The following is a 14,218-nucleotide window of genomic DNA, read 5'->3' as shown; positions in this document are numbered from 1 at the left end:
TCATATAGAGTCATCAAGTACAATGCTTTACTATTTTAATCATTATTTGTTTTAGGATTATATCTCCATACAGAGGCCTCTAGAATAATGCAATGAGTTTGACATTTTCTCACAATCATCTGGGAAACAAAATAAAGCAAACAAAAACACTGGAGTTTTCTCCACTAAGAATCTGTATCTCTCATGTCTATGCTCGCTGTCATCAGGGATCCTCTCCCTATCTACGCACCGAGCTCCAAAGGATGTTAAATGATGGGTGATGCATGTTTTAGACAGAATCCATTCATTAGCAGGCAGTACTTCTACTATCTGGAACAGATGTTTTCTGCCTGACACATTTGTTAACTCCTGTGTTGAAACTGATGTTTTTGAGGGAGAATATTCCTAAGCTTGTATCACAAATGACAATTTGTCACATTTTCAGTGTAAGTTACCATGGTGATGTAACAGTTGAAGCTCCGTCATAGCAATGACAACCTGAGGAAAGGACTCCACTCTAAAAGACAAATTGTTGGTAGAACAAGTGTGCCACATCATTATATTTTTCAAGTGCTTGATTTCTTTCAAATATGTGTTTACAATGTTTTTTAAAAATATTTAAAAAATAGACTGCTTGTGCTTGAAGTTTGGCTTTAGAAACAGCAATGTGACAAAATAAGCCCAATTAAATGCAACTTTGTTGCTTTAGGGCCACTGAATGTTAGATGAAGGACTTAACGTTTACGTCACAAGTGAAACATCTACTGTTGCGTTCATAAAAATAAACTGTACCTGACGCAGGGTTCTTGTCTTCTCATTCTGATAGTTCCAGCACTGCAGCATGAATGACTCATCAGAACGATGACTAATATAACCTGCGAGCACACTTCAAGTGACAGTCGACTCACGGATAGAATAGAATTTGCTTTCACAGTGCAGCATTATGGAAAAAAAAGACAAGTCAGCCCACCTATGATTTCAAGTACTCACACACAGGTTTAAATGAGTTTCAGGAATAGTCCAGCACCCCTACTCACTGCTCCTGCACATTGAATGTCCATGTGCACGAAGAGAGTCTGACCACTTCATTTTGGTTTGTGATGTGAGTAATCAATGTGCCATAGGTGGTAAACATGAGATTATGTCCTGAATTTTGTGTCAGTGGATGTGCATTATTCATGTGTAATAGCCACAAGGAAACTGGGGGCACAACTATGGACAAACTAAACCCTAGAAACTGTTACTGCAACAGGTTGAAGCACATGAAATTACAGCTATCAGTGAAAGAGGCAAGTGTGTAGTGGTCAGAGGCTACTACCTATAGTTAAAGTAACACTCAACAAACCTGAATGTACGTAATATAATTTCACAAGCCGAATGTAATAGGTACCTTCAGACAAACTGACAAATTTCAAAATAATTTCTAAGTAATAAAAGTAAGACTAAGGCTCAAAATATGTGGATATACACGCTCAGCCTACCAAAGGAAAACCACACTAATGTGTTTATTCCCCATGTGCCCTAAAAATAACTCTGAACAGCTGGAACGTGGACATGGGACCTCTGGGAGTCTCCTGAGGCGTCTGGCACTGGGATGTTGGCAGCAAATCCTTTAAATCCTCTGGATCGGGCCTGTTGCGGTGCACCTAGTGGAGGCTCGATCAGATTGAAGTTTGGGGAGTTTGGAGAACGAGTCATGAGCTCTTTATCGTGTTTCTTGACTGGTTCTGGAGGACTTCCCACAGTATGGCAGGGAACATCGTCCTGCTGAGGGAAGCTGCTGTGGAAAGAGCAGAAGAAAGTGGTGCATGTGTAAGTTTTGTAATTAAAATTATCTCATGAGCTTTATCAGCAAATTAAAAAGTATAATATGAGCTAGTACATGAGCTCTCATACATCTGGAGTGAGTGAAAAAAAATCACTCTTTGGAGTACAGTGATATGCCAAAAAAAGCAAACCCCAATGTGAAGAATAGTCTTAGCCTGGACATCCCTGTAAAATTGTTGAACTCCACCACTGCCTTGCAGTTACACGTATAAATACTTTGTCAGCAGGTATAATAAGCGGTTTGTCATTATCATGGACCATCTCAACTGTTCTAATGCATCTTCTTCCAGAAATTGCCTACAATAGTTTTGCATTGTTTTTTTTTAAATTTTTAATCGCTACCTCATTGTTATTGCCTTTAATGCCCCACAAACAATGGGAAATGTAAAGTAGTAAAGACATAAAAGCAATGATGGCTATAGGTTAAGAATTATTAAACATATAACTAAATTTAAAAAATATGACAAGGAAAAGCAACTACAAAATCTGTCAAACTGAGATTTACCAAGTAAAAGGGAACAGATGATTTTGTGTCTCATGTAAGTTTTTGGAAGTTGACTAGGTCTAATAGCGAAGTCCAGATCATTTGTCTTTAATCTCCAGCCAGAAAAACTCTAATGAAGAACTGCTGGAGCGCCTGAGGTTACGTTCAGTTTCAACAGCTGTCTGTCAGATTGCTTTTACACAAACTGGGCCGAGGACTTCAGGAAATTGAACGGCTGCTTTGCACCTCTTAGATACCCAAACATAGCTGGGCATAGCGAGAACTGAAAAATGTGTTATATTTATTTATTTTATTAACCTTCATTTAACCAGGAGAAATCCCATTGAGATTAACAACTTCTTTTGCAAGGGAGTCCTGGCCAAGATAGGCAGCAGCACATACAAAACACAGTTACAAAATTGCACAGTTGAACATAAATAAAACACTAGCGAAAAATAAATAAAAGATTAAATCCTTCGGGTGGATAAAGCGAACCATCCCACCTGGGAGTGCGCAGTATAATAAAGTTATAATAGCATAAATCATTATTTATTTATTTAAAAAAAAAAAAAAAACAGGGTTGACTTTCTTGGGTTATATTTTTTTTAGTGAAATGAAAAAAACAACTTGAATCAAGTGTGACCAGAAAAAGTGGTTACTTTATGTTCAGTTTTATTCCCATACATGCCTCTTCTCTGCTCTAAATGAACACAGCCTGCAGTTCAGCCCAAAATCCCTGAATTTTTTGTTACACATGAATGTTGGTCACAGGTGAGTCACAAATGTGCTGAGTAGTGCAGAATGTTTATTTTATTTTATTCTTTTTTACAGAAAGTGGTGACTGCAAATGGTGACTTTATTTGAATCATCCATGTAGAATAAAGTTATTTTATTGAGATATGATGATTTTAAGCTCTTGTTTGGTAAGGCTTCCCAATTTGAAAGGACCTGACAGATGAGCAGGCCAAGTAACATTGGAAAGTTAAAAATCTGACCATTCTTTTTGTTTTTGCAGTTTCTGGCTCTGTTAAATTGTGACAGAATTAAATGATCATATACACTGGAAAAAATGCTCCTCTCAAAACAAGAAAGAAAAACTCATTTCAATGAACTTTTACCTTGAAATAAGTGAAAAAATCTGCCAATAGAACAAGTGAAAAATGGCTTGGTAAGATTTCTTGAAATAAGATATGATATTTAGAATATTGAGGTCTTAAAATTAGCTGGGAAAACTTATTTTAAGCTATATTTTACCAGGATGCTAAAAAAAAATTTTAAAAAGTAGTTTTCACTCAAAAAGAGATTTTCGCTTTCATGTAACCTCCTAATTTGAGATGTATTAACACTCCTGTTGTCTTCATTTACGGGCACCAAAAAATATTGTTTCCTAAAATCCAAAAAATTTGCAAAAAAAATCCCCAAATTTCTGAAAATTTGCAAAACCTTCAGGAAGAAAATTCCAATAATTCCTTAAAAGTTTCCCTTAAAAGTTTTTTTTTTTAAAAAACCTATGTTTCTCAAATAATTCTTGTAAATATTTTCAAACATTTTGTTTGTTTTTTTGTGAATGCTCTTAAGAAAATTTTTATTTTACATTTCTTTTTTTCCCACCAAAAATGTGAAAAAAAATTCCCAAAAATGTTGAAAATGTGGACATCAGAAGTTTCACTGAGAAAACTTTTTTTTCCCCCCACATTTTCAAACTTTCAGACAGGTTAATTTGACCTGCAGGATGACATGAGGGTTAAACTTATTTTTAGTTGTCTTGTAAAATTCAACTCAAAACAAGATCAATCCAAGATTGTTTGACTTAACAAGATATTTAAGATGCATTGTCTTAAAACAAGTCCCTCCATCTTGCTGAAATGTCACTTGTTAAGTGAATTTATCTTAAATCAAGTGGGATGAGACATTTTGACTAAAAATAAGATTTGGAGTTTTTGCAGTGTATATATAAGATAGAAACACATATGGATCAAAGGTTTTCCACCACACCAGCCATAGAAATTTATTCCACCGATCATGTAAAATGTTGACTGCACCAAATTCTACAACTTCACCCTTTTCATGGTTCCAGTGGGTTGTTTTAGAGGGCATTTACACTGGGCTGCTACGTTGTTGTGTACATGTCTAAGTTCATGTTGGTACACTGTGTTTCGTGTCAGTGTCACAGACTGGCCAAAACTTACAGGGAAGTCCACTTCTCCTCACCACATTATGATGACATCAGCTTTGCTCTTGACAGCAGAGTTGCTCGTCTAAACTCCAATCTATGCAAAACACAATAAGCCTATTCATGCCTTTTTCTGTCACAAATAATCGCTACGATAAGATTTACAGTAAGCTTCATTGTGTTTGTCGCAATCTGTTTCCTGCTTCTGTGATTTGCTGATATTGCAGCAATTTGATCTGACAGCAATGTAAATAATGTGGTTTATGTCTAATTTTAATACGCTTGCCACTTTGTAACAGTCAGTGCAGTGTAATAATGGGGTGAACTTTTTTTAATGGCTTTTAAATTTATCCGAGGCTTATTTGAGTCATATATCACCTATTGTCACCATCTATTGTCCAAGGAGTGTAGCCTCTGTCAAGCAGGATTTAAAGTGTGTTTTGTTCAGTAAATCAGTTTAATCACCACCTGCTATACTGCCTGCTGTATGTCAGTCTGTCTGCAAATGCACAGCTGGAGAGTTCTGAACTTTTGCCACACCAGAGAGCGTTTGATACTGAAAGCTTCAAACAGAAGTGCCGCAAGTGAAAAAAGACATCAAGGACAATTATCTTTGGAATGGTCTTCCATCCGGACCAAGGTTTTACACGCAACATAAAAGACTGCATTTTTCAACTATTCTTTTCATTTTGTCTTAGAACTGGATGATTTTCAGTTTCCAGGGTAAATAACTTGGAAGAAATCAAAGAATTATGAACTTGATGATATGGGCGAGCCTGAAATGGAAAATCTGAACAGCGGTGCAAAATGTAGGCTCTTAAAAGACGCTTACAGTTTGGCTTTGAAACATAGGTGTGGTGAGTGAAGATGAGAATGTTTTGTGTCCTCAAGGCGTTTGGTAGGGTGGGCAGGAAGGATAAGGAGGAGCAAAGAAAAACTAGACACACAAAGAAGTGAAAGTCACATCAAGGTCAAATCTGTGCATCAACCTTAACTGCTTCTAACCTGCTAGTTCTGTCATATACTGGGTGTTTAGTTTTGTGTTGACTCACTGACAGAAAATTCTACAAAATATCATTAAAATATTCCCATGACTGTTTTAACTTTAAAGCCCTTTTAGTATTGTCTAAAAAATATGTGCCCGTACAATAGTCTGACCCATACAGATCCGCTCTCACAGTCGACACTGAAGTGTTCCGATATCCTCCATTCAGCCCCTCTCTGGGACTTTTCTCAACATCTACTCCAGAGATTAACTGCATCCCAAAGTGCTCATTGAGTGGTAGTGGAGTGTCATGTGAAACAAGATACAGCGAACCAGCCCAACCTCCAAAACAAACTCACAGCAACTGTTGGAAGGATATGGGAGTTGGTGGTAGTATTAGGCCAGATTAACAGCCTGAGTGCCTGCGCTGGGGATGGCCTGTGGAAACTTCCTGCATGTGTTGAAAAGACAGTTCCCGTGCCCTCGATTTGGACCTGGAGCATACCGGACCCTCCCACTTTCTCCTTTTCGTAGAAGAGTGGCTTCCCTGAACTTCTGTTCTGGGGGCCTTCTATCTTGAACAGATGTGAGAGTGGAACACAGGTTTTGTGAGCCTGAGACTTGATTCTGTCAAATAGATAGTGGTACATTGCTCTATTGTTGCTGTTTTCCTTTCGCTATCTGAACGCCACAAGGACACTGATACTGCACGATTTTACAGCTGTGGAAGATATGTTTAACAGTTTGCTCATGTATTAAAGTGATGTGAATCTCTTTTTTATGCCTTTGAATTAGTGTCCAATAACTTTCTGAGTAATTATTTTTGGATAAGCACAGTCTTTGGCCTCATATTAGAACTAGAAAGAATTAGATTTGTTATTTATCTTTTGAAGGGACATTAAATCAGCCATATGAAGGCAACAGAATCAGCAGTTGCAACGTTATGATCTGGACTATTTGAAACATGTGACTCAAGAAGCTCAAGAAGAAACTAAATAATAGACCACAACATATGATTTCTCAAAAAGTTAGTCATTTCTTTCGACACTGTATGCGCATGGTGATTAGAAATGACTACTGTTTGGAATTAGCATGGATATAGCAAATGGGATAAGATTAATTGATCTGCTTCTCAGGTCATTTATACATCTGTATGCAGAAACATACACTACCAGTCAAAAGTATGGACACACCTTCTCATTTAGGAAGAGCTTCATGAGATAGTTACCTGAAAAGGTTTTCACTTCACAGGTGTGCCTTGTCAAGGTTAATTTGTGGAATTTCTTGCCTTCTTAATGGGGTTTGGACCATGAGTTGTGTTGTGCAGAAGTCAGGTTGGTACACAGCTGACAACCAGGAAAGCTCCAGGAAAGGAAGACCAAGAGTCACCTCTGCTGCTGAGGACAAGTTCATCTGAGTCACCAGCCTCAGAAATGGCAAATTTACAGCACCTCAGATTAGAGTCCAGATAAATGCCACACAGAGTTCTATTAGCAGACACATCTCTACACCAACTGTTCAGAGGAGACTGCACCAATCAGGCCTTTATGGTCAAACAGCTGCTATGAAACCACTACTAAGGAAAAGCAACAAGCAGAAGAGATTTGTTTGGGCCAAGAAACACAAGGAATGGACATTAGACCAGTGGAAATCTGTGCTTTGGTGTGATGAGTCCAACTTTGAGATCTTTGATTCCACCCGCCGTGTCTTTTTGCGATGTAGAAAAGGTGAACAGTTGGTCTCTACATGCATGGTTCCCACCGTGAAGCATGGAGGAGGAGGTGTGATGGTGTGGGGGTGCTTTGCTTTATGTGTTCATTCATAGCTTTGATGCCATCAATGAGAATCTACAATGTAAATAGTCATGAAAATAAAGAAAAAACATTAAATGAGAAGGTGTGTCCAAACTTTTGATTGGTAGTGTATTCCAATTGGGTGCAATTGAGATTTAAAGCTGGCACAACTGCACATACAGCTAGTGTAAGGTTGCAGTTCAGCTGTGATTATTACAAGCAAACTAAGATGCATTGGTGCAAGACATTTTTGCTTAACTGGGCCTGTAAATAGTATTGTTGCAAACTGTGATAATTTGGGCAATATTTTTGAAAGATGTGGGCCACCTTCACCTATAAAAATGCCCTACTCCCCTCTGAGAAATAACATTAATATTGACGGGGCTCCAGTATGTTTGACTCCACATGCAATGACTGATAACAGCAGTTTATTAAAGCCAGTTTGAATATTTGGCTGCATAACAAACATGTATGACACAGCCTTTTTTAGCAGGCAAATATGCTAAAAATCTGGCACCATTGCTTAGAAGTCAGCGTATTTTTCACTTTTCCCAAGGTTTTATGACTCCTTCATGATGAAGAGATGGGGAGAGAAGGAGAGGGGCCTGGAGAGAGCTGGAATTTTTCATGAATGATGAAATCTTTTAGTGGCTGAGTCACCGTACACTTCACATTCACACTGCATGAATTTGTAATGTCTGTACAGTGTGCAGATAAATACAGACTATAAGCAGGCCATCTGTGAGGCTTGTGTGAATTATGCACCACAGAAATTCACTTGGCGTTCAGCATGGGCACACCTTTAGTGAGTAAGTTAATGCTCAATATTGTATTCAAGAATCATCTTACTATTTTATACGATGTATGAGTTGAACATGTTCCAGACCAAGACTGAAACATGGTTGAAATACACACACACCCATGTGCGCTCACACACACACACACACACACACACACACACGCACACACACACACACCCATGTGCGCTCACACACACACACACACACACACACACACACACACACACACACACACACACACACACACATTTGTTCATGCACTCTATTTCAACAGCTCTGTCACAAATTCTACTTTTATGAATCTTCTACATTGTCATTTCCTAATATTTTGGGACTGGCAGTGTATACCAGCTATTATTTCTGACTTCATATGCAAATGTTAAACGTGCAAAACAAGGTAGCATAACGTAAAATATAACACATTCGAAATTAAACTACCCCCCAGTATTTAAAACTGCAAAACTTTGCTCAGCCACAGCACATTCTGCTTACATTTTAATGCATCAGTCATGTTGTTTTTACTGTATCACTGATAGGGACTTTTCTGCTGCCTTCTGAGGGCTTTTATTAGAGCTACATTTTGTTCATAAATGTACTTAGGTAAAATTAGGAATGCAAATCTTTTACTTACAGTGGAGTATTTGACATTGAGGTATTTCTACTACTGTCTATTAAAGTGAAGGATCCTAGTAATTCCTCCCCCCCTGCCAGGCTGTATTATTATACTGTACATCCCTACAGAATTGATTAAAGAGGGTTGTCTCTTACTGTGAAAGCAAATGCAAATCAATGATGGTAACACTCTGAGCCTGTTTTAACCTAGATAAAGACTGACTGACTTCCCTTGTTCACATGCCTCTCCAATTGATTTCATTTATTCATTCTCTGCCTAATTGGATTTTGCAAGAACGATGCTTGCAGTTGTTTACGCAATCATATACTAGCGTCGCTTGCAAATCTTATAATGTGGTAAAGAGACGAGTAGATTTAACATTTCTGTAAAATAAGCATGACCACATATCTGAGTACATACACTTAATCCCAAAATTACTGACAGTTGTGCCAAATTTGGATTTGTAGCAAATTTTCAGTTGATCGGTAGATTTCTTCTTGCTTGAAATGACATAAGCAAGTGGCAGTAAGACACTGTGTTAGTAATTTTAATGGCTGGGCCACTACATCATGTTCATACTGTTTTCTGTTAACCGTTTCTTGACCACTTGTGGTGTATGATTCTGACCATTGTCCTGTTTGAAGACCTAATGCTGCCCAAGAACAATTTTTTCTGCAGATTCCCTGCAGAAATGAACACATACCTCCAAAACATTACATTCTGACCACCATGTTTGAGCACTTATGCATTCTTTCACCCAAAGAAAGTCCAGTTCCTGTGTCAAAAAACGAAAAAAAAATCTATTTTAATTTGATCTGACCACAGAACTGCCGTCTGCTTTCTTTTTTGTCCAGGTAAGCCTTTATGTGTCTGTCTTGGACAACTGGAATCCTCCTTTGTCAGTGTCCTTGGAGACCAGCCTTGCACAGAGTCTGCTGGAGTGTCTGCCTTAATGTTGGTACCAGAATTGTTCAGATTAATCTGGATTCTTCTTGGCCCCTCACATTACTATTCTTGCCAGTGCAGAGGTCACTTTAGGCTTTCAACCATGGCCTTTATGATTTTTCACAGTGTGGAACTCATATTTTTTCATTAAGCTTTGATCTGGCTCCACTGGGACTTGGTAACACTTGGATATGGCTTTACAGTCTTTCCATATCTTTTGACCAACTCATTCAGCTCTTTGGTTGTAGCCATGACTTGCACATGCACATGGACATGGTATTTAAGTTAAAAAAAAAAAACAACGTTACTGAGAACCATCGAGATCTCCGATACTGATGGAGCTCTGGAGACTTTTCTTAGCTGAACTCTCTGACTGTTACCTGGTTTGATCTGCTTTTATTTTATCGGTTACTCTACCTTATGCTGACATCACGCTGGCAGTAAAAATACCAAACCTGATCCAGGAGTGACGAAAAGAAACTAAAGTCTTTAGCAAGGATTAATCACTATTAGATTTGCAATCACCTAAAATTTGCCTACCTCATTCCAGTTCCTTTTCATGCATCCATGCATCCATCCATCCATCCATCCAGCAAGGATTTTAGCAATCCTCTACACATACACCAAATCGACACGAAAGAATGCATTAAACCCTGTAAGCTCTATAAGACAAAAAAATTATTAGGATATGTTAATGACATTGGTGTGATCATTTCAAACTAATTTTAACACTTGCCTAGAAGTACTAAACCCACAGTAACTAGCACAGCATGTTATTTTCCACTGTAGATGAAGAACTGCTGGATTCAGTAGACATCCAGGACCTGAGGTAAGAGAAGCCAAACTCACAGGTCAGCGTACAAACATGTAAAACATGTCTATGTATGGTAATCCTGAGTGCTTCAGTAGGAGGCTACTGGACTTTTTCTGGTTTTTGAAAACATTTCACTTTCATTCAAGAGGCTTCCTTAGACTTAACTGACTGGTGGGGAGCTCCAGGTATTTATTCTCACCCTCCATTCACATGGCTCAGGGCTGGTTAATGAACCGAGACTCACATGGCTATGGGTGTGAATGGTGGTAAAGCTGCCTGCACAAGGATGACTCAAGGTGTCATGCTGAATTTTCTTTCTTTTTTTCTATATTTTTCCATGCTATTTTACTGAGAACCTTCATATTAAAAGTAATTAGTGATAAATGTTTTGTTAACTGGATATGAAAATCAGGGAAACATACTGTCTGCTCAGGTTACAATTCCACTTTACAATTTTTAGTATTTAATATGCTTAACTGGCATGAATAACCTGTTAACAATATTGCCAAAGCATAAAATTTGGTGTAAGAAAAAACAAAAGGACACTACTGTTTAATGTCAGGGATAGTTTGTTGTTTTTAAACCAGTTAATGTGCTAGATGAGTCACAGTGTTTAAATGTGGGTAATTCCTTTTTCCCGCAGCTGTAAAATGCACCTACAAGGTATCTGTTCATGTGAAAGTGACAGAAGGTGCAGAAAACCATTCTGACAGAGAAATAGCATGCGATTTGCTATGGTCATCTGTCCTTTGCAGGAATTCCCGCTTCAAAAGACATGAAGTGACTTCTCCTGAGAACAGTATTACATAACATACAGTCAGTGTTTCCAGACCAGCTTTAAGCTGAGCTATCTTTAGGTTCACTAAGTAACTTTCTACACCTTTCTCTTGCCCTTGAAATTGTGAGTGTATAATACAGGATTCCATATAAATGTGCCAATATTTAAAAATGCAACCATCTGCTTGTCACATTTCTCATTATGTGTTACACAGGTCTAATTGTTGGTATTACCAAACATCATTTGAGGTCATTTTGAAAGGTAGTGGCTTCATTTCTGCTGATTTCCACAGATCAACAATTAAACACTGATAACAAAGGTGTGGGGTTCTATGATTCATGGATCAATGCAAACCAATTACGAATAGAACTGATAGAGGATTCAGGCTGATCAAACAAATAAAGGTCCGAATGCTATCCTATCTGTGTATACACACCGTCCATTTGCTTGTCTGACTGCCAGGGAAGCTCGTTTTGATTGGTTTGATAATTAGTGTTTGGATTCCCCTCAGCTGTCACTGTGACCTTTCACTACAGCCATCAGTGCTTGTTTTGTGCCAGCCGAATGACAACTGATGCCTAAAGTATAAATTTGTGCCTGTCTCCTGGGCAATAAAGACACAGTTTGACACTGGTTATGCAACATATGGTATTTTCTGCAGCTGAGATCTATCCACTTATCACTCTCAGGTTTGCAGCTCATGCATAGTCATTTTCCTCATCCTTAATCATCCTACAGGACTCCTAACTGCCTTTCACTAGTGGCCTGTGATTATTAAAATTTACTTTTGGATATTTCATTTCATAACTATGAAAAAATTGACGCATGTAATCACAGTTAGTGGACTGCTGTTTTAATGTCCCAAGTTCAGAATTTCAGCCATCGCCATCTTGCTCTTTTGAAAGTAGAAGGACACTTGGAAATAGCAAATAAAACCATAAAACTTATGAGGAAATATTTGCTGAGGTAACACATCAGTTAAGAAGTAGGTTAATTTTCTCACAGATTTCTATATAATCTGACTTTTTTTTTTTTTTTTTTTTTTTTTTTTTTTACAACCAGAGGATTCCTCTCCTGCTGGCTGTCAGAAAGAATGCAGGTTTAAGTCACTTCCTCATTGATTTCACTTTTCAGACCCGGAGGCTACGTCCATCTCTGATATACAGTCTATTAATAATGCCTGTTTCCATCTGCTACTGTCATGCAGCTACTAGAAGATTAGAGCATCAAGATAAACACCTGGTGGTACTCATTCTCAAGTTGGTGCCAGTAACAAAGCAGAAGCAGAGGCAGACAATGTAATTAAAACATCAACAGTCAAAGCGCAAACAAATTGAAACATTTAAGTTTGTTTCAAGAAGTAATTTGAGGGAAGTTACAGTATTCTTAATGGACCATACAGATTGGATGTTTTTGTTTAGGTTTTTTGCCACTCCGGAGGAACAGATACTTCACTGAATATTTCACATGCCCCGTGGATGTCATGTCATATTAATATTGTGTATAAAATATGTAATACAAATCTGATGACTGCATTCATGTTGCAAACTGACAACTTCTTTTCTATCAAGAAATCCCACTAAGTTTTGGTCACCCTCAAGTGGCAGGAGTTAACTTCATATAAATACATCAGAAATTAACAACCAGATTGTAAATAATCGTAAGCATCACATTTTGAATGTATTATTAAAATGCCAAATTTGCAGATTTGTATTTTGTTGTATTCCATTGCTTTTGGGTACTTGTACGTGTGGAAAGCCTTACTTCCACTGTGCTGAGCCGGGCCAAACAGACTGTCACCTCTGACCTCAGAGCTGAGAGTCTCCCAGATGTCTGCACTTGGCTATTCTCAGTTTTAATACAGCAGCGACCTCTCACTGCCCCGAAAGTGTAATTTATGATACGTGTCAGAATTGTATTATGAAGAGTTCCAACTATTCTTACAGCTGTTATTGTTCTGATGAGCCATCACGGCGAATTTCACATGGCCTTTTCAAACAATGAATGTATTCTTTTAGTCAAGCTTTGTTGCTGCACATTATTGTAACGCTCAGCTTTAAATGAAAAGTACTTAAATCATAAGTGACACTGTATACAACCTCACTCAAATGTTAGATTTTAACAAAAAACAACATATTAGATATAGTATGTCATATAATATCTATACAACTGCACACAATAAAACATATGACTAAGGTGTATGCCTGAAAAGGGACTGTATAGTGGTTCGGTGGTTAGCTCTGTCACCTTGCAGCTAGAAGCTCTTGGGACCTGGGATATTTCTGTGTAGAGTTTTCTGTTCTCCCGGAGAATCTGGAGAAGACCCACACATGCACAGAGAGAACATGGAAACTCCATGCAAAAAGATCCCGGTAAGGTGGGGACACAAACCGGGGATCTTCTAACTGCAAGGCGAAAATGCGAACGACCAAGCCACTGTGCAGCCAGACCAAAAGCAAGCTGAGGTTAATTGATAATTCTAAATTGTGCTTGTTTGTCTCTATGTGTAGCCCTGTGACAGACTGGTAACCTGTCCATGGTGTCCTCTGCATTCACCATAAGTCAGCTGTGATGGACTCCAGCACCTGCGACCCTAATGAGTATTATGCTGTATATAGATAATGGATGGATGGATGCATGAAAAGGAACTGGAATGAGGTAGGCAAATTTTAGGTGATTGCAAATCTAATAGTGATTACAAAAGCAGGAAAGGACATTTTAGTTTGGAGTCAAAGCAGTTGTTCTTGTTCTAGTAAAACAGATACTTGTTTCAGCCTCCATTTGTCCATCTGCATTTGCCTTATAATTCTAAATGGGCACTTCTCTCATACTGCTGTGATATGTTTATACTTTGATGACACAAATAGTCAGAAATAGATGAAATCTTTCCAGAGGAAAAGAGTTTGAAAGTTTTAGGAAATGTCTCACAGGAAACTGCTGCCTCTCGCGTTATAGATACATCAGTGATCTGGTGTTAATGTCTGCAATCCTTTACAAAAGCAATATCCGTAGAAACAAGCTGGACAC

Source organism: Amphiprion ocellaris, chromosome 11 (genome assembly GCF_022539595.1).
Source record: "Amphiprion ocellaris isolate individual 3 ecotype Okinawa chromosome 11, ASM2253959v1, whole genome shotgun sequence".
NCBI classification, from domain to species: Eukaryota; Metazoa; Chordata; class Actinopteri; family Pomacentridae; genus Amphiprion; species Amphiprion ocellaris.
Note: the sequence above shows the minus strand (reverse complement) of the source record.